The 26890-nt window shown below is 38.0% G+C and overlaps 2 pseudogenes; both read left to right on the forward strand.

Moving 5' to 3' along the window:
• Nucleotides 1–1938: 1938 nt before the first annotated feature.
• Nucleotides 1939–4683, forward strand: LOC102227350 (annotated as a pseudogene).
• A 1229-nt stretch (nucleotides 4684–5912) lies between these two features.
• LOC102233513 lies at nucleotides 5913–6503 on the forward strand (annotated as a pseudogene).
• The last annotated feature ends 20387 nt before the right edge of the window (nucleotides 6504–26890 follow it).

Genomic DNA, 26890 nt, shown 5'->3' on the forward strand with positions numbered 1-26890 from the left:
TTTTGTTAGGCAGACCTGTGAGGACACTGTTGCAGTAATCAATGCAACTAAATGTAAACATATGAGTTTGGATAAGTTTCATTTTTTTTAACAGTGGGTTTCCCTAATTTTTCTCTCTCTTTTTTGCTTTCATTCTAAGATCAAAAGTTGTTTCACATCACTTTGATAAGATCTAATATCTGCTACTACAAAAGTTTCCCACATATCAAGAGTTTTTTGTCCCATCTGAATTCTAACTTTCAACTTCGGAAATGTCTCACTGCCTTAAATTAGGGTCATTACCTCCTTGAAAAAATAAACCTTACAGTTGGTGGGAAAACAAGAACTACTTTTGTCATTCGCTGCAGGATAAAGAAAGTGTCATTGAATTGATGGGATTTTTATAGATCTTAAGTTAGGATGAACAATAAAAATATATACTGACAAAAATCTGAACTATGCATTTGTGTATGACAAAAACAGTTGAAGTGAAGCAAGATTTTTTTTTCTCATCAGAGTTGGAAATGGGGAACCTAAAGTTTGTTTTGAGCAGTGAGGTAATGCTGAGCTTCCTGCAGAACCACAGTTTATTTGTTGGCAAAAACAACATACAAGTATCAATAATTGATGGTTTGTCTGCTCTGAAGTATTTGTTACATAAACGTTCAGTCAACATAGTCTGGATTTTTTTTTTTTTTTAGGAAAATTGAATAAGGGTATTGAGTGGAAGAAGAAGAGGGAAATGGAAAAAGAGATGTAAATTCATATTTCTGAAAGTTCCCTGGAAGAGAATATTATCCATCCATCCATCCATCCATCCATCCATCCATCCATCCATCCCACCTCATTCATCCAAGGCTGGTGACTGTTTCAAGAAATGCTGGACAGGTTGTTAGTCCATAACAGTGCAGGGATTATTATGAAGAAAAAAATTCTAAAATTTTAATAGGTGAATTATGTTGGGGGAAAATATAAACATACAAAATGCTTTAGTGTATGCATTCATAGGGATGCTAATATATCAATAAAGGCATATCAATGAACCTTGATCTGGCCAAGGCCATTATAACTGGGAACCACTAAAGGCCCCCTAGAACACAAAGCATTTCGATAATTTATTGCAGTGGATCCCAAACATTTTAGCCTCTGACCCATAAAAATAGAGAAATAGAAAAACAAAGAGAATTGAGGCCCATTGAGCACCTCTGGCAAGTTTGAATTACTTTCCTTAAACCCAAAACATTTTCTGATGGGAATGTAAAATAAGTATATAATTTGAAATAATAAAAAAAAATTATATAGTTTTGCCTCATTCTACCTCGGCTGGTCTTACAAATAATAATAATAATTACTACAACCATTATATACTGCAACACAAAGCTGAATGGGAATTTTCTGTCTAAATATATCAGACTGAAAAATCTTGACATCTTCATATTTCAAGTAACTTAAATTACAATCCATTCAAAGTGTATTAATTTTTGAAAAAAAGCATAAAAAATCTTACTAAAATCTCTTGTGAGTGACTCAAACCTTTTCCAAATAGATCGAAATGTATTTATTTTGTGGTAAAGGACGCCCGCTGCGTCTTCTGTAACCAGGAAATCAATCATTTTATACGGATTTTAAATGTTCAAATTCTGCTAATCCTCAGTTTACGTGGATAAATTCATCCGACAGGACTGCATCTCAGTCTGCCACCGGCCCCTGAGAGTTTTTTCTCCCTCTCTGTGTAGCGCTGACGGCGGTCGGTCACGCTCCTCGCTCACAGAGTCCCCCGACGCTCCGTACTGCGCGCCTCTCTGAGCGACCAACAGCAGAGAGATAATGCGCTGCAGCGGTGTCTACACTGCTACCACAATGGGAGGAGTGTGAAAGTTATCCCGAGCCCTGCCCACTTACTGTACAGCATTTAAGAAGCTGGAGAGCAGCAAAACAGGCACTTAAGCCTTAAATCTTTATGATAGACTATCTGATTAGCAAAAAAAAAAAAAAAAAACTGTGATGTTTGTTTTACTGGACTTTGATTAGCAGTTTCATACTTGATATGGATCCATAGGGTGTTTTTTCTTCACAAACAAACATTATAAAAATACTTTGTTAAAAGGAAAAGAGACAGCTGATACCTTGAAACAATGGCAATTGACAGTGAGTTTGGTGTGAAGAGCAGCAGCATCATCAAGGAATGGAGCGGACAGGTCCACCCTGCCCTGGTTGCCTCTTTCGTTTTCCTCTTCTTCCTGGAAGCCTGCCTGTGGGTCAGAAACCTCAGGCTCAAGAGAAGACTGCCAGGACCCTTCGCCTGGCCTGTGGTGGGCAACGCCATGCAGCTGGGTCAGATGCCTCACATCACTCTGGCCAAGCTTGCCAAGAAGTACGGCAATGTGTACCAGATAAGACTGGGCTGCAGCGACGTGGTGGTCCTCAACGGAGACCAGGCGATACATCAGGCACTGATTCAACACAGCACAGAGTTCGCAGGCAGACCAAACTTTGTTTCTTTCCAGATGATCTCTGGAGGCAGGAGCTTGACGTTCACTAATTACAGCAAACAGTGGAAAGCACACAGGAAAGTTGCCCAGTCGACTCTCAGAGCGTTTTCTTCTGCAAACAGTCAGACCAAAAAAGCCTTTGAGCAGCATGTGCTGGCAGAGGCCACAGAACTGGTGCAGACATTCCTACGTCAGAGTACTAATGGACAGTATTTTTATCCAGCTTATGAGTTTACAGTAGCTGCTGCTAACATTATGTGTGCTCTTTGCTTTGGAAAGAGGTATGGACATGATGACCAAGAGTTCAGAACCTTGTTGCAGAGAGTAGACAAGTTTGGGGAGACAGTTGGGGCAGGTAGCTTGGTAGATGTCATGCCCTGGCTACAGTCCTTCCCTAATCCAGTCAGAAATGTCTATGAAACCTTTAAAGTCATCAACAGTGAGTTTTTTTCTTATGTTAAAGATAAAGTCATACAGCACAGAGAGTCCTTTAATCCTGAGGTGACCAGGGACATGAGTGATGCCTTCATTAAAGCGATTGAGCACGGAGAGGAGAGCAAGTTGGAAAGGGAGTTTGTTGAAGCAACTGTCACTGATCTGATTGGAGCAGGTCAAGATACTATGTCGACAGTCATGCAATGGATTCTTCTCTTGCTGGTCAAATACCCAGACTACCAAGCTAAACTGCAGCAGCTCATTGACAAAGTGGTAGGCCAAGACCGGCTGCCGTCAGTCGAGGACAGAAGCAATCTGGCTCTCCTGGACGCCTTCATCTATGAGACTATGCGCTTCACCAGCTTTGTCCCCTTCACAATCCCACACTCGACTACGGCAGATGTCACCATCGAAAGCCTCCACATTCCCAAGGACACGGTTGTCTTCATCAATCAGTGGTCTGTCAACCATGACCCCCAGAAATGGAAGGACCCCCATGTGTTTGATCCCAAGCGTTTCATAGACGAGAATGGAGCCCTCGACAGAGACAGAACCAGTAGCGTGATGATTTTCTCAACAGGTAAGAGACGCTGCATCGGCTCTCAGATTGCCAAAGTGCAGGTGTTTCTGTTTGCAGCGGTCCTGCTGCATCAGCTCACCTTTGAGAGCGATTCATCCACGTCTCCTACTCTGGACTGCGCCTACGGCCTCACGCTGAAGCCCCTTCACTTTAATGTGAGAGCGAAGCTCAGGGGAAAGTTGCTTGGTGTGGTTTCTCCAGCATAAACACAATGTCCTGACGCCGTGACTGTTAAACACATTTTTTCACCAGTGACATTCATTAGTGAGTATAATTATACTTGCACAAAATTGTTTTGATATATAACAAGAATATTTAATTCATGTATTAGATTTGCTGTTAGTGCCTAACTAAAACAGTAATTTCAAAGATGTCTGCAGCAAATGAAACAAATTCATGAACTGTTAAGATAAATGAAATATCTGCTTCTCTGAATGCTCTACACTTAACAAGATTTATCTTAGAAATATGTGCTTATTTGTTATCTATGGAGCATTAATATGTGTGCAGAAGTGACATTTAAACTACAGATGTATATTAAATACTTGTGAATCTTATGACACTTGAAGGCCCACTGTTCTCAACTGTTGTATGCAAAAATGTATTGTAACTTTGCCACATAATTCATATTTAATGCAAAAATTGTGTAAATGTAATCACTATCTACTGTATTTAAAGCATAAAAGCAAAACATAAAAGGGCAATGAGCTTGTCTGAGAAATCAGACATGAGAAAGGAATCTTTCATCTGGAAGGATCCACAGCTTTTACGAGGAGATGGATGAGACATCACTGGGGACCGCAAGCAATAACAGACTGTCTGCATCAAAGCTTCACTTTCACTGTACAAGCACTGCAGCTACAACTATGCCAAGCCCCCCTTTTTTCCCCAGTACAACAAAACACATGTGCAAGACATGTCTCTCACTCGTGAGGCATTCTTAAAACCATGTTTGTTTATGGTACAGTTTTTCAAAGCTACACGAATGTCAGGCTCCCTTTAAGCCTCTGTGTTCAAGAACTGATGTCGTAATGCCCGACGGACACTTTCTGCCTGTGTCAAGGTAAAAAATTAACACCGGTCGGCCTCACATGATGAAGCTTCCAATCTGGTACTGCTCTGACTTTTGAGGCCTACTGAGCCTTTATATATTGGAAAAAATAAGCTGTATTTAAAATAAATCAAGTGAATTGTAAATTGTTGGTGTGCCTGACTTATTTGACCTTAAATGGAAGGATGGAAGAAAGCATCTCAGTACGAAACTTGGCAAAAGAAAGGGTGCTTCTCTGACTGCAACATAAAACCACCCAAAAAAATAAAAATAAAGCCTGTTAATAGTTCCAGATTAATGAGATTAGTGGATTATTTGATTAATTAAAAACATTTTTATGTCACACAAGCATATTGATCAGTCACAAATATTTTCTGAATTCTGCTGAATTTAAATGAAAGCAGTAGAAATGAGTCTGAGATGGGACATTTTTTCTGCAGGAACACTTCATTTATGCAGTTAAAAGAGCAAACAAATGATCTTTTTTTCTTAGAGTTTAGATATCAAAATCAATTGTTAAAAACAAATAAATTGCATAACAAATTTAACACCAAATGTTTTCACATTTTGTCACATAATTACAAACTTCAGTATATTTATTGTGTAGGGAATATTTAATAAAAACAACATGAATCATTATTAAATTGTGTTGGAATATTGCAGTGCAGTTCATTGCTTTTTCCTTGAAAATAAAAAGCTCCCTTTTCATTGTGTATAATACATTTTATATAAATCTTATTTGTACTTGGTACTAAGGATAAAGTTATCACTAGTGATTCTGTAATACATATTTTTCATATAGCACATGTTATATTAACTTTCATAGTCTCTGGAGCTCTACATTTGCTATTTTGTGACACAATGAGTAATTTAGCTCCCTGCTCTGCCTTCCTTTTCCCACGCTTAACAAACACTGCTAGAGGGACTAAGGTTGGCAGGCAAAAGGTCAAAATAGGAGTGGGCAGATAGAGAAAGAGTCCCTAACCATTCCCATCAAACTGACACATATAAGTGAGGTGTTATGTGTTGAATATGTGTTTCTATAATGAGGTGAAGACAAAAGCTGCAATACTGCAGTCTTTTTAAGAAACTGGTTCTTCTTTACCAGTTTCTGAGGAGAAACGGTGGGAGAACTTTGAGCACTGCTTGGAGAGCTTTTTTTGTAGCATTCTAATTTGATATATTAATGAATAAATACTGTATATTTCAATCAGCTAAAGAGTATATTTTTACTTCACTAAGCATAATGCAGAGTTTGATTTAAAGAGCAGTGGCATCATCAGGCTTTGCAGCGGACATGTCCAGCATGCTCTCATCGCCTCAGTTGTTTTTTCTTCTCTGTCTGGAAGCCTGTCTCTAGGTCAGGAACCTTAAAATGAAGAGGAGACTGCTGGGACCTTTTGCCTGGCCAGTGGTCGGTAACGCCCTGCAGCTGGGCCAGATGCCTCATATCGCCTTCACCTAGCTTGCTAAGAAATACAGGGATGTGTATAAGATCCGCCTGGGCTGCAGCAATATCGTGGTCCTGAACGGAGCCTATGTGATCCGAGAGGCCCTGATACAGCACAGCACAGAGTCTGCAGAGAGGCCAAACTTTGTGTCCTTTCAGGCTGTATCAGGGGGGAAGAGTCTGACTTTAACTAATTACAGCAAACAGTGGAGGATACACAGGAAAATAGATCAAACCACAATCAGTGCATTCCCATCTTCCGATAGTCATACCAAAAAAGCTTTTGAGCATCAAAATGTGGCTGAGAAATTTTCCTCAAACTCAGCAGTCAGGACAAGTATTTCAACCTGAGTTGACTATAGCTGCTGCTGATGTGATTTGTGCCCAGTGCTTTAGAAAACGTCACGGACATGATGACGTGGAGTTTAGATCCTTGTTGCATCACATAGATTAGTTTGGGCAGATGGTGGGGGTGGAAGTTTGGTTGATGTCATGCCGTGGCTTCAGTCTTTCTAATCTTTTCAGCAGGGAAGAGGAGATGTATCGGGGATCAGGTTGCAAAGGTTGAGATCTTTTGTTTTTTGCAATTTTGCTTCATCAATGTAGCTTCGAAAGATGCCCAAATGAGGATTTTTCACTCAAGGGCAGGTTTCAACACTGAAGCCTTCCGATTACAAAATCACTGCCAAACTTAGAGAATTACTAAAAAAAAAACAAGTAAAAATTCTTTTAAAAAAATATGTAAACTTTGTTTTTAGGATAACGTTTTACAAACTTCGCTTTAACTAACCTTCTGAAATTAAACAGTTAAAACTGCTAGTTTAGTGACAGCTAATTTAGATTATGTGTAAACAAATTAAACAATTCAATACTCAACTCTGGAGTTAAATGTAAGTTGTAGAAAATTTCTAAAAACTCGTGTTTTCCTAATTTAATTCATGTAGCTTGTGAAAAAGCCTCTAGTTAGTGCATACTTCATCTCGTCCTTTTTAATAATGTTATTATAGTATTGAACAAATAACTGGTCAACAGAGCTAATAAATATTTGTAATAAAAACCCTAAAAAAGAGTGAGAAAATCTAAATGTGCTGTGATAAACATGATTCATTGTTTATTATCATCTTTTGTCAGCAGCAGCGACTAAATTAATATTTTGGCCTATGTTTTTGTAATTGCTTTTAAACAAATGACCCTTGTGTACTCAGTTATGGTACTTTCTTTTTTTTTAATAAATCTAACAATGTAAATCGTTTTTTTTTTGTTGTTTTTTTTAATGTCATGGGCCTTTGAAGAATACCGCAAGAACAAAGGACATTATTCTTTATTCTTTTATGAAAGGTAGGAAGAACAAGACTAAAGTTTTTATTGGCCAGAACATTTCATACTTCATAAGAACTGGAGTGCAGAACTTGTTGGAAGTCTCCACATGTCCCTTCCTCTTCAGCAAACCAGAGTTGCAAAAGTAGAAATATTTCAGTTTTGTTCTTGCAATCCCTCTGAGAAAGAATACATTCTCTCTTCTTGTAGAACATGTATCTACCTTTTTTCTATAGAAACAGTCTGAACTAAAGTATGTAAAGAGTTAAGTAAAAATCAACAAATCTGCAAATTTCTTTATTTATTTATTTATTTATTTTAACAAAATTTGGTAAACTTCAGTGAAAATTCTAATAAACCCTTTTACTAACACAGTGACTATTGTGTTTATTAAAGCTCACAAATACATATGTATTTAAAATATTATTTCAAAACTCTTAATTTGAGCTTCTTTAATAAACATCATCTGTTCTGACTGGTCAGGAAGTGAACCTTATTTTCTGCTAAATAAAGATTAAAAACTGAATGAAAGCCAATCTTTCTGGCCTGAATAGCTTTTTTTTTTTATTTAGACATAAATCATCTGGATTTACAGTTTCGGATACATAAAACAGGATTCTAAAGAGATGCTCAGGGTTTTTGAAGTGTGGTTTGGTTAAAAGATTATAAGCAGTTAATATAATCACTGCTATAGATAACTTTCTTGCTATATTCATTCAATATAAATTAAGGTTAGTTGGTTCCAGAGGCTGAAGCCAATGGACTGAGAGGGGCCAAGAACAAAATGGAGTTTCACCATTTTAAAACAACTCTAATATATAAACAATGGTAGCAGTTTATGTAAAAGTTACTTTATGAGCCTTTAAACCATCATCCCATTTGTATTGGAGAGTTTTCTTTTCTAGGAAAGCTATTTATGATTCACATGAGGTATGGAAGTGGGAAATAATATTCCCGTGTGTAACATAAGCTGAGCATTTCTGGTCAAAGTTACTGTCCTATGTAAAAGTAAAATGGTACAAAATATTTATAAAATATTGGTCACTTAAACTGCTGAAACATTTTATATTTTTTATTTTCACGTCAGTTTACTTTGTATTAGTCACCCAATCTGGGAAGGTTTTACATGTGCATGGAACATGCAAAGCTATGTTTCACACTAGAATATCACTGGTGGTGTACCACATCCTACATTTATTTCCTGCGTAAATAATAAATACATTCTGTTTAAATAGCCATCCACTACAAACATCATAGCAGCTTAAAGATTCATAATCTGGCATTCACATAAGCCACCATTACGCTGGATAACCTCAATTTATTTGTTTATTTGTTCCTTTATTAAGAAAACCTGATGCTGTTCTACAAGTATGGCTAATAAATATTAGTTAAAGTGTTATAAAGTGTAAATCCTCCTACTCCATTTCCTATGGGACCATTCCTTCTATGAGTGGTTTGGGTATATCTGTGTTGTATTCTCACAGGAGCAATGCTCTAGGTAGCCTTAACATTTATTTGGCTTAGAACTGAGCAGAGTGAAGACATTTAGTACTTTTACTGGCTCTGACGCACAGACCCCTGAGGATGGATTGAGCTTCCTGACCTCCCCCGTTTCCAGAAATGCTTCCCAAAAACTCCATGAAATGTCTGCAACTAAAAGACTCCCTTATACCCCCAACTCACCCACACTGCTTGACCTGAGGAGTTTTACTACTGAAAGGAAAACAAAAAAGTGTCTGTTCAACAATTTTTTGGCTCTGAGAATATTCACATTTTGCACGTACGTGCCTCTGTAGGGTCATGTCTAAGCACTGGTTGAGTCAGACAAAATTCCAATAAAACTCAATAATACCAGAACTTTATCCAACAGTGCCTTGGAAATGAATCCCTACACTTTGGATTTTATTTAAAAAGGAATAATTGTTCAGTGGAAGGATTAGGAAGTATGATTTTTTTTTCCATATATTTTTTACTAATAAAAATCTGAATTGTATTTGTTTTCAGCCCACTTGAATCTATTCTGTGCCAAATAACTCAAACTCAGTAGAGTTTCTGTGAACAGCAACTTTCGCAGTTTTTCCACGAATTTTTGATTGAACAGAAATTTGATCTTTGACTGGGCCATCCTAACCTTTCCACTGTAGCTCTCAGTGAAGGCTTACAAATTTTCTTTCAGGATCCCATTGCATTTTGCTCCATCCATCTACTCCTCGACTGTCATGAAAAAAGCATCTTCCTGGCATGATGCTGCAAACACCATGTTGTAGTGGTTTATAATATGCAGTGATAGGTTAGGCAGACGGCCATGTCCTGATGGGTTTGTAGCTGTGCAAAAACCCTTCTATTTTTGATGATGATTAAACAATGCTCTTAAAGATGTTCAGAGGTTTTCCTTGGTTTTTATTATGCTATTTTTGGGGGTCAGGGTTTATCAATATTCTCTACCAAACCTTTAGGTCTTCACATTACTGTAATCATCTTAAATTATTTGAGATTAACTCTGTGTACTAATTAGGTAACTTCTGAAGTCCAGAACAATCCATTTTAGTGATATCAAAGTAAAGGAATGGATGCAAATGTAATGCAATGTAATACAATGAATCTTATTTTTAAAAATCTTTGGAAAACCCTTTGTCATTTTACTTCAACTTCAAAATTATGGCCCATCAAATCCTTCTAAAATACCTCCAAGTTTGTGGCAGCATGACAAAGTGGTTGAAATTACATAAAAAGTAATTAAGCTGCAATTAAAAGTAGCTCAGAAACAACTTAGTAACACTGTTACAACACAAATCCAATCACAGCTGGGCATTGATTCTCTGTTTACAAAAGCTTCAATGCTTTTACTACAACTTTCCTAGCTGTTTTCTAAACCAACCCTCAGCTCATTCCTGAATTGCTTTACTAGAATAAGAGCCTGTGTTTTATTCAATGGTTTTGCTTCAGGTTTGGAAAGCTTTTCCATTATTTGGAATCTCCGCACAGAATTATTTCATCAGTATAAACACTGAGCAGAACATATAATGATGTTCCATTTAGAATTCAGTTTGTGTCACCTTTACATTACACACCCTGCCAAAGGCACAATTTTTTTTAACAGACCATAGAAAACAACAACTAACAATTAGTGACTGTTCTCTGTTGTGTCATGCAACAATTAAAGAGACATGTGAAGCAATGCATTTTGGTAAACATTTGCCCAATTCCCTTTTATAGGGTGGGATAGCTGGCTCTTCGACCCTTGTGCGCATCGTGTTTTTTGGAAAAGTGGCAAGGAAAGGACCTTTGATACAAAATACAACAGGAGTTCCATTTGTGTACACCGTTTGTTTTCCATATAACAATTATTTTCAGGGAGTGCAGGAGGAGGTGATCTGCACTGGTCGGGGTGAACAAATGACTGTTTTTTGTTAATAGAGGGGAGTTCACGCTACGGTCCGAAGTGCGCAGTCCTATTTTATGTGGAAATTGCACAACCCAGTCAGCCAAAACACTTTTCAATAGCTGTTAATGAAGAAAAGAACATGAGAAGTTTTTGCTGGACTTCATGCAGCTATAGTATATGAGGTCAACTAATCCCATTTTTACAGCTTATATTTTTTAAAATGCCTTAACAGTTATTATTTATTTATTTATATATATATATATATATATATATTTTTTTTTTTTTTTTTTTTTTTTTGCTTTTGATGAAGGTCAATTGATTTTGGCAACATTTCACTAAAACACACCAAGAAATTCTTCCTGAATTTGCCAAACCTCGAAAGCAAATAACCACAAAAAGTCAGAAGTCTTGTTAATCTCCTGATGAATCAGTGCTAGTTCGTAATCAGATTAGGTGTCTGAGATTTCCAGAGGTCCAGCATCTACAATGGGCCATCAATCAACTGCAATGTCAGAGACAGCAGTCTCTGCTACAAACCACTGGCACCAACCATTATTGTGCAACTGAGACTGAAACGCTGCTCAAGAGAAGCACATGGAAGTGTCTCACAGAGGCAGACGTATCTGATTTGCTTTGAAAAGGAAAATAAAACAGATTATTGCTGTGTGTATTTTTTCAAGTAACACGAGAACATTGGAAAGGCTTGACTTGGTGATATCTCATGGATGGGTAGGAATGAAGCGCTGGAGGATAAATGGAAGACATGCAGATAAGTGCTTGTTAAAAGATGTTTAAACAGAAAAGACTTTGACAAATTTAGCCTGTTGTAAAGAGCAAATACGGTTAGGGGGAAATAATGTTGGAAAAAACTCAAACTAAGCACATTCTCCCTGCTTTTGTTCAGTAGCTATTTTTTTCTTCAAAGTAACAAAGAAAGTAACTAAGTTACCAGCTGTTAAGTTCAGTTCTGCTAAATATAACGCATAAACTTAAATGCATTTAATAAGAGTTTTCATGTAAAAATGGACAGGAAATAACGTGTTCAGTTAAAAAAAATTGTCTTCATGAATCACTTAATTGGTAAAGAGAATTCAGCTGTGTAAGCAAATCTCTGTATAAATACAGCTGTTCTGGGAAGGCCTCAGAGGTTTTCAGAGAACATTACTGAAAAAAAAAACAAATTAAACAATAAACAGCATTATGAAGATCACTGAATATAGGAAACAGGCCAGGGATTTAGTTGTGGAAGAGTTTAAATTAGTGTTAAGGCAGGCAAAAAACAATTTAAAATTTTGAACAATTGAATCCATCATACAAAATGCTAAGAGCATAGCACAACTAATCTACCAAGACATGGGAGTCCATTAAAACTGACGGGTTGGGTGATTAGAGCCTTGGCTGGAAAAGCAGGTTGAAAGACTCTTGATAACTCTGGAGGAGCTGCAAAGATTCACATCTCAGGTGGGAGTATTTGTGGACAGGCTTACTATTAGTTTTGCACCAAATGAATACATTTCTTACAGAACAGTGAAAATAAGGAAGCCGTTGTTGAATGAAAACTATTAAAAGTCCAACTGGCAGTTTGCCGTAAGCTTTTACTGTACATAGCAACATAATGGAAAAAGGCTCTTGCCAAATTATGAACTTTTTTTTTTAGCTCACTAACATCCAAGTAGCTAATTGTCATGTAGATAGTGGTTGTCAGTGACCCCAAGATGTCACTCTTTTCAGCAGCTCCCTAAAAATAATGGTGAAAAACATTCGCAATGTTTGTTTGTTTGTTTTCCCCTGAGATTCTGCCCACCATTTCTTTTCCACAGTTCCAGTTGTCCAAAAGTTTGAATTATTGCACTGACTGTTAATACAAGCAAGTTTAGGGGAGTAGCTATTTTCTGGTAGCTATTTTTGTACATTTGTCTTACCTTAATGGCATCTTATCTAATATTTCTAAATATGATAAGCAACTAAAAAAAGTATGTTTCTGTGGCACATCATGTTTATGTTTCAATGAAGCAAAACATCCTGGATTAATAATTAAATGTTACAAGAACCTGATGTACAAAAGCAACTTAAAATATATTTATATAAGCTCTTCAGTCATATTTATTATATGGAAATTGTTAGAAAGCTGCTTTTTATATTGAGGGATTTCGAGTAAAGGAGAAAAAAAAACACATAAAATTAAATAAGATCTTACAATGAAATAACTAAAAACTGGTGCAACGCTATGACTACAGATCAATATTAAGAGCCAAAACAAAATGAAATGCAAAAATGATATCTGCATAGTTAGTCCAAGTACACAAGTACTTGTGTGGTCACAAGTACACACAAATTGCGCCCAGTAAAACAATTATTCTTATTTATATGCGATAGATTTCTCATTTTTGACCCAAGTGACAAAAAGTCAACACTTCCTGACCAAAGTATCCTAATAACACACTGTAGATGTCATGAAGCGTGGTGATGGATGTGGCGAGTCAGCAAGCAGTAGACCCAGGATGAGATAAATAAATTACTTTAATCCAGAATGTCCAGAGAAACTCAGTCCAACATAGTCCAGAACACCGGGCAGCACGGCCAGCGGAAGCCAGGGCTCGACGCCGGCAGCAACCGGTTACACAAAAGACGAGACGACAGACTGGGCACACAGAACGACAGACACTAGACGCCAAATGAGACGAGGACCCAACGAAGACACAGAGACACAGGTGATATTAAATACACAGGAGGTAATCAGGGAATGAGACACACCTGGGAACAATCGATGGGTAAACAGGACAGCACAGCGACTCAAAGACACAGAAACTCAAAATAAACACACAAAGAACTCAAATCACAACAGCAGAGGCAACACAGCCAGAGCCCTACAAAGAGGACTTGATGCAAAATGTATTTGGACTATGATTTATCCTTGCAGAAAAAAAAAAAACAGTTACTCTGGAAGGCTTTCAGTGAACAATAAAATGTTTTACACCAGAAAGCAGGCTGGATGAACCCACATGCTGAGGTAACATAAAAAAACAGCATATCCTATCTTTGAATGTGGAGTTTTACAGTTTTCTCCTAAACAAAAGTATTAGAAACTTAGGAATAAGACAACTAGTAAAAATGCTCCTAGAGAATTACACACTAACTTTACAGCCAATATTTAGAAAATACTTTCATTGTTGTTTTAATGTGTCCATTTAACATTTTAATATCAAAATATGCTGATAATTTGGGTTTATTGTCCCTCCAACAATTTAACTTACTGGAAGAATAATAGTACACTAAACATGTTTCTGGAACCGAAATTAAGAAAAACATTTTTATCAGGGTCAGGACAATTCCACATGCATAATAACTACCCACAGATGGCTTGCAGTGACAAACACTAGAATCAGCAATTCTCAGACAGGCACAGAGCAGTCGTTAGAAGACTACACAACACGTATTAGGCTGCATGAAGAATTGGTCTTTTTGAAGGGTAAGGAGAAGAAGTACAGGAAGACAATTTGAACTGGAGCGGCAGTCTGGATCACAAGGAATAACAAAGTGGGGATAAAAAGCGCTTATGGAAATGCTGGGGCTAAGTGAGGTTCCGGAGACACGGTTTACACAGCCTGCCAGCATTAGTGGACTTGGCTTCTTTCCCTCCTGCAACACACATAACTGTGATTTTCAGTCCTGCTAAGGAGACACTGCTTATGTAGTGACATAGCTTTCACACAGTATAATTGAGAAAAAAAAAATTATCTCAGATCTTCTTCAAATTGATTGGCAATATGTCAGATATGATAGAAACAGGACAGTTTTCTGCATCATCGCTAGGTCACACTTCATATTCAGAGAAAGCTGTGAAGTTTACAGGAGTGTGAAGACACACATAGTGACTTATTACAACAAACACAGTATTAAATATTTGTTGGATGATGATCTCATAGTCTTATGTAAGACAGCTGGGCCCTGCCAGATCATGAGACAGAGAGCAGAGGAGGCATTCAGGTACATGCAGCTAAGCACGCAGTTTCTCTCATCCCAAACCCTTACTTGGAAATAGCTGGTTGAACTCCAGTAACCACCACCCTAATTCAAGCACTTTAAAGATGCAGGCTGCAAAACAGCTTTTAAAGAATGGAGATCTTTCACGTGTACAATATAGCATAGAGAAAATGCGAGACATATTACTAACATTTCTTGAACCTCTAGAATGTTATGTAATCATAGCAGGAACAATACACTAATGCAGCTGCAGTGGGCTGCCTCTGTGTGAACCACACAGTTCTGTGGTTGTGGGGTCTCTCAGCTTTCAACTGCAATTATGTTTGCGTGCAAATTATGCCTTTCTGCCACAAGCTGATTCTTGGTAAAATAAGTTTAGAAATTGGCAATCCTAATAATATGTTTTGAGATTTTTTTCCTGATTTTTGTGGGGGGATTTTTTTCTAATCGTAAAATAGCATGCATCCAATAACAAATGGGATTTTCTTGCCCAAGAATATTTGGAGTAATTGTTGAAGACTGTTGGCGTTTCCATCATACTATTTTTGAGGTTTAAAGACCTTTCAATCAGATGCAAGAGGTAGTAGAGTTTTCTTCAGCTATATGGAGCCCATTGGCACATAACAATGACTCTCCCCCCACTTGTTGCTGCACGATTTCTAACCCACAATACCAAAAAGTACTACATTCATATTATTTCAACGACTGAATGAAAAAGAGAGGAAAGTGAATATTTGGATGAGTTGCAACAGTTTTATCAATATGAATACATTCTTGTTTCTGTTTCATAGTGACAAATTTTTATTGTGTGTTTCACTTAATCACTCAAAAAATCGTACAAAAACTATGATACCATGAAACTGTGGTATTGTTACGCCTCATGCCTAACTGAGAAACTAAACATAGTCAGTATATTGCCTGCAGTAGCTAACTCTTTTGAAGTTCTTTATTATGAATCTAGGTTAGTTGGTCCTGGAGGTGGAAGCTAACAGCAAAAGCAAAATGGGCCAAGACCAAAGCGAACTTCTGTAAAACAGCTCAGATCTCACAGATTTATCTACTACATGTCAGACAATAATTGCTTACAACCTTTTAACATGATACAAAAAAACAAATCGCTGATTCAACAGCTCTTAAAAACTATCTAGTACACACCCTTGGAATTCCTTTGTTATTTCAGAGGAAATATATTTCAGAGTAATCTGATGACTCAGAGGAAGAGAGAGTTTTAGCATAAATGACAGGCTGAGGTGCGTCTGCACAGGTGCATTTAATTGTGTTGCTGAGTTCCTATTCTGTGACTGAAATGCACAGAAATATCTGCAACGTCTCACGTTATGCCTCACCACTGGTGCAGGGGAGTCAAGATTCAGAGTGTCTGATCCAATCCCCCAAACTGAGATCACTCAGTTGAGGAGAATCCATTAGGCAAGTCTGGACTTTGGATGACTCTCCAGCAGCATGGACCCCTCATCATATAGCCACCCACCCGCCCATCACTCCCAGCCATGCTTTTTCTTGTCTCCTCTCTTTCTCTCCCCTCCTATCCAACCCTGCACCCCAACCCCCACCAGCTCAGCTGCCAGGAACTGGGATGTTTAGTCCTCTGCTGAAAGCTGCCTCCAAGGTAGCACTTCTCTTAACTGCCAGCAAAAATAAGACATTCTGCTCTCTTGCTGACTCCAACTCCCACCTCCCCTCATCCTATTCTTTGCCAGGAGCTGCAGCCAACAGCTACAATCTGCTACTCTCCCATTTTACCCCTCTGGTTTGAAAAGAAGATTGCTTCACCGGAGACAATGCATATAGATACCGACATGTCAGAAATTCAAGATGGAATCCAAAAAGTATGGTGTAAATTTGTGTTCAGCCCTTTTTACTTGGATTCCTCTAAATAAAATTCAGTGCAACCAACTACCATTAAGGATTACTTAATTATTCATCAGAATCCACCTGGGTGTTTTGGTTAGGAACAAGGGAACAAAGCAGAAGATCACAGATAAAGGTGTGGAAAAATTTAAAGCAGGGCTGGGTTGTAAAAGAAGATCCCAATCTTTGAACATCTCATAAAAGAACTGTTCAATCCATCAGCTGAAAATAAAAAGAATACAAGACAACTGCAAAGCTACCAAGACATGTCCATCCACCTAAACTAATGGACAAGCAAATCACTATTAGAAGTGCATTCTACAAATCTGGACTTTATGGTGACTTTATGGTGGCAAAGTAATTGTTGAACCATTTAGGTTTTGCCACATTAGCCACATAGGCACTTAACAAACAGAAGCTGCTTTGGTCAGATGAGACCAAAACTTAACTTTTAGTCAAACTGAATGGCAGAAAAATAACACTACATGTCACCTTGAACACACCATCGTGCGTTGGGGATGGTGAGTTTATAATAAGATGCAGGAATTATCCTGTATTTAGCTTAATTTGACAATGAACTGTAACTGGTTTTCCTCCGTGCTGAACAAATGTGTCACCACAAAGCATCATGATGATGGCATCTTCATGAAGTGAACAAGCTTTTCTTCAGTAAAGGCAGGGAAACTGGCCCAATCTAATCCTAAAATGGATGGAGTTAAACCCTAGAAGAAATCCTTTTGTATGCCTTAAAAGATGCCTTAAGAGCGCTTACAATCTGACTGAGTTTGAGATATCTTGGAAAGATTTAATGGTAAAAATGTCTGTGAAAAGCTACAGCTCTGATGGCATGCACCTGATTCCTAATGGTTCTGCTTAGAAAGAAAGTTCAGGATGTCCTGCAATCCAAATAGTTTACCCGAATTGTTAAATTACCATGACAACCTGAAGTAACCCATAATTAACTCAGCATTATGTCATTAAAATGTCTGCAGATTTTAATAGGGATAGTTTTAGCGCAATGTTCAAGTGCACTTACAAATTAAACAACTTCCATGTCTTCAGAGCAAGCTAAAAAGAAAAGCAGAGCTGACTATCACACATGTAATAATATTTGACATCTGTCTTTGCACTTGTGGCAAGTCACCAATACTGGAGCATGAATGTCCACTGAGATCATGGATACATCTGCAATTTAGGTCCAGAGCAAACAGTTTAATGGACATGTCAGAGCAAAGAGACGGCTGACTGTATCCTCCTGAGTGGGCAGCTGGGAAAACATGACACTCTCCTCAACTTTAAAAACCTGCCCCCCCGAGAAAAAAAATCCCAAAGTTCACATCCCACAGCAGCCATCTGGCGAGTCTTCTGGTCGACATCACACCTTTTAATTACATAATGCGTTGCGAGGCAACCACGAAGAACATATCAGTCAAATTTAAACTCCAAATTTGGAAAAGTCCAAGGTAAAACAAATTACAACACTTCTTATATTTAAAATTTAAAACACATTCCAAGAACAAAGCTGGAACAAGGTAATTTATTGTTTTCATATTGTTTTAAGGGAATATAAACAGGTAAAGATGATGTTGTACGAAAAGTCTTTTGCATTCAATTTTAACTGTCAAACGTAATATTTGAACATTTGCTGCACACTCTCTTTAACCTTAGAAGTTACCTTTCATCCATACATTTTGGATTAGTCATTTAGCCAGTTTTTTTATTGGAATTGTAAAATAAAAGAAAAATAGTTTTAGTTGCGCCTGCTTGAGTCAATATTTTGTAGACGCAGCCGTCCATTCATTTAGTACACTGGGTTACAAAAAATATTTTTTGGAAGTTGTCAACTTTTTTTTCAACTGAATTAGGACTATTTTGCACCGCTGAATCCAAAAGTGACATCCATTTTTCTCAATCGGGTCAAGTTTTTATTCTAATTTGATTTAAAGAAATCCGATCTTCTGACTAAATTGATTCGATTTTTGTGACGTCAGTTCACTTCTGTTAATACTTCTCATCCAAAAAACGTTTTAGGGGGGAAAAAAATTTCTAACAGAGTGCACTAATTAAATGTTACAAACTTAGATTTCTGTAAATTGAATAATAAACACTGAAACAGTTGAAAACCCCAGACAATTTTTGGATGTTATCTAACACGTTTGTCCTTGCAGGGTCACAAGTGGGGCTGGTGCCTTCCTCCTTTCAGGGGGCGTGGTACATCCTGGACAGGCAGCCAGTCCATGTAGAAGCACCTTTTGCTGCATCTACAGCAGTATGTCTCTACCAGCTTTGTACCTCCAGATTACATTTTTTCCCATTCTTCTTTGCAAAATTGATCCGGATCAGTTAGACCAGATGGTTTTGTTGAGGACAAATTTTTAAGTTTTGCCCCTTGAAGGCCTTGATCTACACTAGGCCATTTTAGCATACATTTGCTTTGGCCTACACATTTCCACTGTTGCTCTGACTGTATGTTTAAGATTGCTGTTCTGGGCGTGTCGTGGTGGCGTAGGAGATAGCGCAACCCATGTTTGGAGGCCCTGAGTCCTCGACGCGGCCGTCGCGGGTTCGACTCCCGGACCCGACGATATTTGCCACATGTCTTCTCTCTTCTCCTTCCCCCTTTCCTGTCAGCCTACTTTTACTGTATATAAGGGACACGAGAGCCCACAAAAAGACCCCCCGGAGGGGTAAAAAAAAAAGATTTCTGTTCTGTTTTTTCTCACAATATTGACCTTCTATTTGTCTCCATCCATCGTCCCTTTGGATCTTATCAGCTTCCTGCACTGTGCTAAAGGGAAGCGTCCCCACAGCATGATGCTACCACCACATTTCACAGTCAGAATGGCAAGTTCAATGTGAACTTTGGCCATAAAGCTCAGTTTTGGACTCATCTGAGCAGAGAATCTCCTTCCATATGTACATTTTCTTTCAACAATGGCTGTTATCTCATGAAAATACAAATTTGTGAAAAATACGAGTGGCAGTTGAGAGATTCTTTCATCTGAACTGTGGATTTCTGCAGCTCCTCCAGAGTTACCATGGGTCCAATGACTGATTCCTTTGCCATGTGTGTCTGTTTTTGTGGGTTTTCTGTTGTACCATACCATGTGTTTCATTGTTCTGATGATGGATTGAACAATCCTGCATAGAATGTTTACTGATGAGCTCTAACATGAGTTTGTCACAGAGTAGCTGTATTTATACTGAAGTTATACTACATTTAGGTGGACTCTAATCACTCATCAAATTTGTCCTGAAGGCAATTGGTTGTGCTACATTATATTAAGTTATCACAATTAAACAGGGAACAATACAAATTCATGTCACATTTTTAAGATTTTCATTTGGAAATCATAAACCTTGTATAATTTTCCTTGTAATTTACAAGTAGGCACTACTTTGTTTCAGTCTACTGATAAAAGGTATTGAAGTTTATGCTTTTAACACTTCAAAATCTGGAAAAGTTCCTTTGGAAAAGCCTTGTAAAGGCTTTAGCAAAGAGCAGGATTAAATGAGGAATCAATCAGGAAAATACAAATATCCAGGACAGAAGAGCATAACTATTGTTGAGGTTGGACAAGGATTGTTAATTTGTCTGTGCACTAATGAAATGTGAGCAGACCTTGATGGTCAGGATGCCAGCTATAATACCTGAGAAATGGTATGATCATCGCGAGGAAATATCCGAAAAGGAAAATTTGAATTCCGCAAAAGCCGAAGGTATCTAACACCGGATTTAGAAACAACTAACATAAGCCGCAGCTTAGTGCCAGAACCCTGTGCAGCCAAACCACTGTTTAATAAATCAGCAGGAGCTCGTGGAATAAAATTCATTGTGGAAAAAGAACATCCTGAGGCATATCTTGGACCTAGTCTCAGTAACACAAGAACTGAGAATTAGTATTGAGTTTGGAAACAAACATATTTTTTTCTGGAGTATTTAACATGCCCAATAATGTCTATATAGAGCTCGACATGCAAAAATCAGTCTTGGGTGTGAATATCTGATGTCTTAAAGAGAAAAGAAGATACAGCCAGTTCTTGAGAAAATTACTTCATGTGTCACTGATGTGGGATGAGAGGGGAGGAGGCAGAGCATCAGTTCTTACCAAATTTTTTTGATAAGCCTTGTGACAACTCTGTTAGATAAGTGGTGGAAGGAAACAGAAAAAGCTTTCCATGTGGTATTTTCTTTTTCTGGCTCATTCCTTTGCCCGGCTGCCAGAGACGTATCTTTAATGGATGTACATAGAGGACAAGGAGTGAGGGAGGAATGAAGGGTGAAGCACTCAACATGCATGAGGGAAAATAGTCCTCCCAAATGGTTTTGATGGTTGTGGACCACAACGCATATTAATCTGGGCCAGCAGCCAAGCTAAACAACCCAATGGGGCAAAGGGAAAGCTGTAATTAGGAAAGGGGACTTTTAAGTGAAGTATCTGGGGTTGGGATAAAACAAGGCGAGACAAATGCCATTTCAGTGTACAAATAAAAGTCTGAGAAGCCAAGAGGCAACCTGGGAGTTGTAGAAGGGTTTCCTCTGAACAGGGGTTGCACATTGATGTGAAGCCACCTGTTTAATGATGCCGAACACACACATACAGCACACCCCTCATGAGAAAACATTCTCTAGTCTACACTCTGCACACACTGTCACCTTTCTCTTCTGCCTGTACAGTAGACACACACTGAATGAATTCCTGAGTATGTTCTGCCAAGTCACACGGCTTGTGGAGCACGACGGTCCACAAACCAGATGGAGATGATACGTGACAAGGAGCAGGTTACGCGTTTAAGAGTGTGGGCGTGTGCGGGCGTGTGTATGTGTGTGTGGTTAGAAGAGTCTATGTGGCTCTTTATTAACACAGGAAACTTGCTTATAGGTGTAACTTAAAATAGTAAGATTTGAAGGTTACAAATGAGTGATTTTCTTGGAATAGAAAAAAAAGAAAAGAACATTGAAATAATCAAAAAATATTTTATATACATGTTTTAATTTCCTTAATGCCCTTTCACTCCAGCTTGTGGTTTCAGTTGGATGAAAGTAGCTGCCAGTAAAATGACTATAACATTAGCTTTCACTGTGCAAGCTAACGTGTACAATGCCTTGCAGAAAAAGTCCTATCTATTGAACTTTTACACATTATATCCTGCTACAACCATAAATATCAAACAGTTTTATTAAGATTTTATGTGAAAGAACAGCACAAAGCTGTGCATAACTGCAAAGTGGAAGGAAAATAATGCCTTTAAAAATGCCTTATTTATTTAATGTTCATAAAAATCCAGCATTTCTGTAAAGGCCTCAGAGGTTTATAAGGGAACATTAAAGAACAAATTAGCTTGATGAGGACAAAGGAACACAGCAGAAAAGTCAGGGGTAAAGCTGTGAAGAGCTATGTTATAATATCCAAGCTTTGAACATCACATGTGGTGCTATTCAATGCATTATCCAAACATACAAACACAATGCCAAAGGTGCAAATCCACCAATGACCTCCATACGACTGCTGAATTTTACAGTGCACATGGTAGAATCAGTGTGAGATTCTACAAATCTGAAATTCATATAAAAATAACAACAGGCAAGGTGTTTAATCAATCTGTGGTAAGACTACATCCAGTGTTTGAGCTTGAGATATTTTGCAAAACAGAATAGCCAAAAGCTTCAAATTGTAGAAGTTCAAAACTGCAAGAAGCATATCCCTGTAATTGCGGTGAAAGAGAATTTTACTAATTATTGACTTTACCACTGATGAGAAATCAATATGCACACTTTTGAGATCATTATTCATAAAACATTTTAAAAACCATGTATTATTTTCATTTCACCTTGCAATAATGCCTTACTTTATGTTGACCTACCACATGGAGTCCTAATAAATTAATTTAGGGTCTGTAATTGTAATGTGAAAAAACATTGGAAGGGTATGAATACACTGCACATGTTGGTGAGTTTGCTCACTGTGGCTGGAGAACAGAAAGGAGGGCATGTGAGATGCGTGCTGCATCGATTGTTCTCCCAGAACTCTGAAAGTGATTTTCTCACTATATCTCACAGGAAATGATTCATTAGGCTGCAGCCCAGTTGGGATCCGTCTGACAGGGAATAAGAAACAGCTCCTCACCCCAGGCGGCTACATTTGGAGTGCGCGTTGAGACACAAAGGGGGAAGATAGAAAGCAGCCCACAAAGCCACCGACATAGGAGGAAGGAGTGGATTTAATATGGCAGTGAAGGACACAAGCAGAAGGTTAGAGGATGGAGATGGAGGAGGGTGAGGATGTAATAAAGGAGGGAGGGGAAAAAGCTGGAGAGGGGTACAAAGAGGGAGTCTCTGTGGCTTTGAGTAAACGGAACAACATCTCCCAGACAAACTCAGCTTTCCTGGAAGGAACACAAATGGGCGGAAACATAGGAAACATAGGAAACCAGAAAAACGCAATGTTCTGATCCTTCTGAGGTCTTCTACATGCTGCTTCTCTCACTGCTCTGTGTCACCCACTGTCACACTAGGGAGACAAAAACCAAAAATGAATCATTAAGTGGTCCAAATGAAAGAAGGTCACACAAGAATTACAGCATGAAAAGGGCTATGTTACATATTTTCCAGCCATGTAGTGCCACTTTATAGCACAGTCAAGTAACTATGTACCTTCTGTTCTCATACAAATGCTGTATTTGTATCAACTAGAAATTTGATTTCACAATTGGAAATTGGTCCCTGTCTCTTATAGAGGATCTTGCTCTTTCTGACACTTTGCCTTCAGCACATCCTTACAGTGCCTTTCCATGATGCTGTTTACAGCCATTCTTTTGGAGTTTTGGACTGAAAAGTAGTTTATTTGATGAGATCAGCAGACTTGCAGTCCCACCAGGTGTTTACTAATTGCTGCTGTCGCTAGTCTGATGGAGCTGAATGGTGAAGGAGCGGGAAAGGGGAGCTCTGTGTGGCAGAAGTTCAGCAACTCAAAAGAAGAGCTTTGAGTAAAGAAGCAGCATTTTGTAGGCAGATTCAAATTGACGGCACAGCAAATTCAAGGGTTTCTCAAACATGCATGAAAGAATCAAATAGCATAAAACTGAAAAAAGTCAATTTTACATAAGCCTCCCATCCCTTCAAGAAGAACCTAAGGTATAACTTTTCCCATTAATGTAAAACCACATGTCTGCACACAGTTATGCTTTTTTTATACACTTGCAACTTTATACACTCGTCTCATGTTTTAATGACCATCCAGCTACCAATAGCAAATGAATATACTTAAAAAAAAGACAAATGTCAGTTGGATAGACATAAACTTTGAATTCTGGCATTTAAAGCTCATTGGTATTGTTACTAAGCTCTTATAGCAGTAATCTCAAGAATTTTGGTGTACAATAAACATCCATGAGATGCTAAGCAGTTGTGCTTCATGACCCAGTTACTGTCAAAGATTGAAGTATGAGTAAGTATGATTATACATACTTTTCATTATTGTTATAAACCAAACTTAAATCAGTAGATCCCTTCTACTGTGTCACATCTAGATGGCCATTAGTCTAGCAGTGAACTTGCCTGAACTTTGATCCTGCATCCAAAATTCATCTCCTTACTAATCCACTACACCCTTTCCGTTAAACACAAAACATTTCATCTAAGCGGGCTGCAAATAGAGCGTTCAAATGCTTACATGTCAAGATGTCGGCCTGCTGACCTGAGCGGTTACATTTTGTAATTGTGTCAACTCTTTCCACTGTAATACATTCATTTGTTAACTCAGAGTTTACACTTTTACATAAAATATGTTCATCCTTGCAGGATTCCACCTACATGAGTGATGGTAAAAAGATAAAGAGGATCTTCAAGAGGGAAGGCAGTAAAGTTAAAATGACCAGAGGAGAGCTGGAGATAAACCAGACCTGAAACGGAGAACAGTGGGGTGAAGGAAGAAGAACAGAGAAGAAGAGAAGAAACAAAGCTAAAAGACACCTGGGCTGGATCCTAAGATTCATTGCTGAACCTCCAAACCAGTTTGACAAAGTGAGAAACTGAGAAATATATCAAACATGCAACAATAAAGCATTCACAGAATATAAGTGTGCATCTAGTGTGAATATATGCATGTGTATATGCAGAGCTCCATGTGTGAGCTCACGCTTCAGTTGAAGCTTCACAATAAAGCAGCATATTATGAATAAGTGTCAGTAAACTGTTGGTCTGGGAACACAGCGACCACCAGCAACCACATTACATTTCAAAAATGAGACTCCTCTCCCTCATCTTCATCTATCATCTCATAAAAACCATAACAGCATTTGTGTGTGAATACAAGGCAGTGCTCCAAGAATTTGCTCTAAGTTGCTCACAGCAGTCAGGCAATCTGTCGACGCAGTCTGAAAGCCAGAAAACGTGTAAACCATGCAAACTCTGGGTGCATTTTCTTGAGCGATTTAAAACCAAGATGATAATTTTCATGTCTTCTGTCACAAAAAGTCAATAAAATCTTACATTACATTGATAATTTACTGCCCCCCTGCACTGAAGTGGTGTTCTTTGATGAATCTGGTCAGGGTTATCATTTCTCCAATTTCTCTTTCAGACATGTTTGTGTTTGTATGTTTATGTAACCCGGTACAGGAATATCCAACAAAGCAAAACAATTTAGTATAAAATTTCCTCTTTTATGTCAATAAACATGAAAGTTAGGGATATAAACTTAAAGTGAGGGGTTTGCAGCTGGTCAACAATCCCTATTCTGTGGTCAATAGTTACCAGAACAAAGTTCAGAAATACAGATTCATAAATGTCAAGAAATTAACTAAACAAATTCAAATACAATAAATACAAAATAAAATTTCCTCAATGTAATTTTTGGTTTATGACTTAAAGCATAGTCACTTTACTTTTGAAAACCTTGTCATTCTGATTAAATGTAGTGGGGATAAATTTAAGAAGATTTTATTTTACAAAAATATTTGTTGCATTGCTTTCAATTAAACATATGAGCTGCTTCTTTTTATTAAAATACTTATAGAAAATGGACAGGCTGAAGAGCTTTACCAAAAATATCAAAATTAATATTCTGCCATATTGTTGTGCAATGGCAATGGTTTTGCATGAACCACTGTAAATCTCAGTCCTTGAAGAACTTCTTCTGTTTGACTAAATTCAGGTTTCTACAGCCGCTTTCTACTGCTTTTAAGACAATGACTGCTAATTGATACATCACAGAACCCCAATACAAAGCAAGCAAAGAGTTAAAACTTTAAATAGTGATGTGTGTCTCACACTCCATGGTCGTTTCTCAGTTTGATGCTTAGAAGACTATTATTGAAGAATCTATTGACTGCTAAAGGTGAATTAAACATAGATTTAATACTTTATTCTACAAAGTAGAAATATTTATAAGGTAATTTTGTAGACCCCATAAACTCCCAGCACAGGCATCCATTTTTTGTGTGTGTTTCTAGAATCAAACACTTAAACAGCCACTTCCCAGACCGTCATCACAACACACATCACATTATGCTCCACATCTGCTTAGACGATGTTTCGGTAAAACAAAGAAAGCCCCATGTGCAATGAAGACCAACCTAGGGAAGCTTTTGTGCCTCTTCTCTGCTTTTGCTATGCCTTTAACAAAGTCAAGCTGTCCCTTTGCTTCTGCCAAGCTTTGTGCTGCAGCCATTTTCCCAAAAAGAAGCCATCTCTTGGGCAAAGATGCTGTGCTGATATTCAGAGCAGATTACCTCTGCTGGACATGTTCATAAACAGCAACCACATGGTGCAACAAATAATGAGAGCCATGATGACAACCACAGGCCTGATGAGAATCTTAATTTGACTCAGTCCTATGACAGTGGACATTCATGTCATTCCTCCCTCTCCTTCCCTTGATCCACCTCTCTAAAGTCCTCTCAGTCCTTATATCTTTCTTTACAGACATGCAGTAATAACACTTAGGCAAGTCTAAGTCAGAAAGAAATGAAGGACACTTCGTAAAACATCAAGTCCTGTCACGATATGAAGCATTTGTACCTTGGATTTGTATATCGTAAGTATATTGGAGTGAAGGATGTGAACTTTTCAATCTGCTACTGTCTCAAAAATGAGTAAACTACTTGTTTCTATGGTGACACTGTCTTGTTTATTTTTTTCAGCAATGACCTGACAGCAAAATTATTTTCGACCCCCAAATTTCATCCTTCTGACCCGACTAAGGAGGTTGCCACAGATTCATAACAACTAGGAGTATAAAACAGGACTGTGGAAATAATATGATGATTCATTACTATTCTCAAAACATATTTGAGGTTCATATTTGGGAGAGTTTGTTTTACTAATTTCTCTAACTTAAGGAAATAG

This window comes from Xiphophorus maculatus, chromosome 19 (assembly GCF_002775205.1).
Source record: "Xiphophorus maculatus strain JP 163 A chromosome 19, X_maculatus-5.0-male, whole genome shotgun sequence".
NCBI classification, from domain to species: Eukaryota; Metazoa; Chordata; class Actinopteri; order Cyprinodontiformes; family Poeciliidae; genus Xiphophorus; species Xiphophorus maculatus.